This window comes from Nyctereutes procyonoides, unplaced genomic scaffold (assembly GCF_905146905.1).
Source record: "Nyctereutes procyonoides isolate TBG_1078 unplaced genomic scaffold, NYPRO_anot_genome, whole genome shotgun sequence".
Lineage (NCBI taxonomy): Eukaryota > Metazoa > Chordata > Mammalia > Carnivora > Canidae > Nyctereutes > Nyctereutes procyonoides.
In genome coordinates, this window is record NW_026575121.1 from 22,426,496 (window position 1) to 22,429,982 (window position 3,487).

Genomic DNA, 3,487 nt, shown 5'->3' on the forward strand with positions numbered 1-3,487 from the left:
CACTTCTCTAAGTGAGGGAGGTCTTTTACTTTCACTCTCTGTTTTGGGTCTGGTTTCAACATGTATTTCTGAACTTGAGTCTTAACCAGAACCATAAAAACCTCTCATCTCTTTCTTTTTTTTTAAACCAAACACTTCTACCAAAATCAAATAAGGAGAGTCTTAGTTTCATGGTTTTTCTTTCTGTACTGAGTAGATATTATATTTGTGTATGTGTGTATGTACACATGCACTTGTGCCTGTGTGTGTTCTCTTTCTAGTGTGTATTTGAGGAAAATAAAGTTGACTCTTCATATAAAATTACCAAAGAGTGATTCTGACTATTTGAAGAATGGAATGAGACCTTTTGTATATTTGTATTCCATTTATATTTATGACACCTAACAATTAAATCTGTCTGTCATCTGAGTCTCTCTAGGGCTGGTATTTTTTACGTTTATTTCCCTATTGTAACTCATATGCCCAGAACAGTGCCTACTGAATAGTAGTTGATCTAAGAATATATGGGAATTTATGATGAATGAAAAAATGATGCCTGACTCTATAGGCAGACTTCCAAATTCAAGCACTTACTGGTGAACATAACTGTTACCACTTAATGAGTGTATATCATGTTGCAGATTTCAATAATTTACATATATTTTCTGTTTTTTTTTAAATCCTCACAAATTCCCTGGAGGATATTTCCCAATTTTATCAATGGAAATTTTTAAAAAATCCTCTAACTTGATTGTGGCCAAATAATTAAAGAAAAAAACTGGAATCAAAATCTACTTCTGCCCAAAGAATGTTTCCTCCACCAAAGGTCATATTGTCTATTCAAAAATAAATGCCATTTCCTAGCTAACATTTACTTACTAATTGCTTGATATAAAGTAAATTATTTAATTTTCACAATAACACATTTAAAATATTCAATCGTCAAGTAGAAGACAAATCTTGCCTCCCTTTTGCAATCTCATAGAAGCTCAGGCAATTCGCTTTGAGTCCTTTCTGACAAGACCACTAAAAAGAAGTGTGAAAATAAAGATGTGAATACCCTACTTGTCATATTTCTTTAGAAGATAAGCTTCTACTCCACTCTAGGGAGGGTATTAGAAGACTCTTAGCTATTTTCATCTATATATCCCTTCATCTCTGCCATTGAAGGAGCAACTTAGTCAATTGATGAGCTGGGGAGAAGGAAGTTCTTATATTTCTTAATCTATTCAGGCTGTTATCATGGAATATCAAACTGAAATTTATTTCTCGTAGTTATGGCAGCTGGAAAGCCCAAGATCAAGCAGCTGGGAGGTTCCTGTGTCTGTGGGAGCTTTCTTCCTAGTTGGGAGGCCGCCATATTTTCATTATAACCTTAGGTGATGGAAGGGGTCAGGGAGCTCTCTGGAGTCTTTTATAAGGGCACTGATACCATTCACGTAACGTAATCACCTCCCAAAAGCCCTAAACTCCTAATATCATCACACTGGGCATTAGGTTCCAAAATATGAAGTTTGGGGGAGCACAAATATTTGGTCTATAGCATAGAGGCTTTAAGGCTTTCTGGATCCTCACTCTTTGGAATGGCTTCTTGTCCGAATATATGTGTTTTCTTTTTCATGATAAGGTTTCTGGATTTCTGATGGGGAAATCTATAATTCAGGCTATGCTTGTGGCCCAAGGAACAATCTGGACACCAATCAGCAGTAAAGTGTTAAGATCCCTCCTTGTGGGGATCCCTGGGTGGCTCAGTGGTTTAGCACCTGCCTTTGACCCAGGGTATGATCCCAGAGTCTTGGGATCAAGTCCCACATCAGGCTCCTTGCATGGAGCCTGCTTCTCCCTCTGCCTGTGTCTCTGCCTCTCTGTCTCTCATGAATAAATAAAATCTTAAAAAAAATCTCTCCTTGTGTCTAGAAATCAAAGACAAATTTTCCAGTTCAGCTTTTACCAAATATATAACATATTTTGATCTCCATCTGTGTGACACTTGCGATAGTCAGTTCAGAAGTTGGAGGAGAAACAGTGGGATTCTTAAACTTCCAAAAATTACCACCTTTTTTTTCTAGCCAGACAATTTTAAACTCAAAAGGTCTTTCACAATTCCTTGAATATTGTAAATCTCAGTTACATAAAGATGAATTAATATAATGTTTATAAAAGAACTTTATAAACAATAGTGGCTATATAATTTTTAGTTATTTTACATTGGGTTTGAGTGAAGACAGGCACTTAGAAATAATGACATGTAGTCTTTCTTGGTCTATCCCCAAGAAAGAGAATTAGATTTGAAATAAAATAAAATAAAAATAAATGTTGAACTATATTAAAACCTGCCAAAGAAAGAACAGGCCCTATCATAGACCATGATACTTATAATAATATCATTTTTTCAATAAAGTTATGATATCAATAACCAGTTTTATTATAATTTTAAAGGACATAAGCTTTGAGCCAGAGCAATTAGCTGGCACTCAAGGTTGCACTGCTGCTTGCCTCAGAAGCAAGAATAAAACCGTGGCCTCCCTAAATGAAAGTATATATAGATGACATGTATCACAGGCTCCAACACACTGCCTAGACTTTAATAAGTGTTAGTATGTTCTCTTTCCCTCTTCAAAGAGTAGAAGCCCCATTTTCCATTTGCCTTTACTTTTCTTAAAAGAGTCCGAGATCTAACACTATCCATATGGTCAATGAAAGCATATTAGATAAGTAATTCTCAGAGAGAGAGAGAGAAAGAGAGAGAGAGAAAACAATTTTTATTATTAAAGTTGATAATGTCTCAGATGGAAAATTCAATATACAAACATTGTATTTTTCCCAGTTCTAAAGCTGCCCCATTCTGCTATATAACTGTGTTCCAAAAATAAGTTGAGATTAGCCAAATTTGGAAAATAGAATTGTATTCCAAATAGAAGAGGGAAGCCTGGGTGGCTCAGCAGTTGAGTCTGTCTTTGGCTCAGTGCATGATCCTGGAGCCCCAGGATTGAGTCCTGCTTGGGGCTTCCTTCATGGAGCCTGCTTCTCCTTCTGCCTGTGTCTCTGCCTTTTTCTCTGTGTCTCTCATGAATAAATAAATAAATAAAATCTTAAAAAACAAAAAACAAATAGAAGAAAGTGGCTCAATATGGACTGAACAATGCTGGTAGATATTGCTATAATTGAAAACCTTTCAACATGTAAATATTAGGTCTATAATCCATCTGTTGGCAATTGAAGATGTTTACTTTTTTCCTTCAAAGGAGAATTCTGAGCAACTATTTTTACTTTCTGTAGGATTTAGATACAAGGCTAGTAGTGTTCTTCTACTAGCCTTGGAGTGGGAGTGTGATTGAATGCAGGTGTGAACGTGAAAGGCTGTGTGAGTAAATGTGAGTGGAATGGGCTTGTGTGAAGACATAAGAGTACATGATGTAGGCATAACTGTGGGCTTACGTGTGAGTATGTGATCAGTGAAGGCTTATAGATACACAGGGATGATGTTCAATGTATCAGTGACAAACAG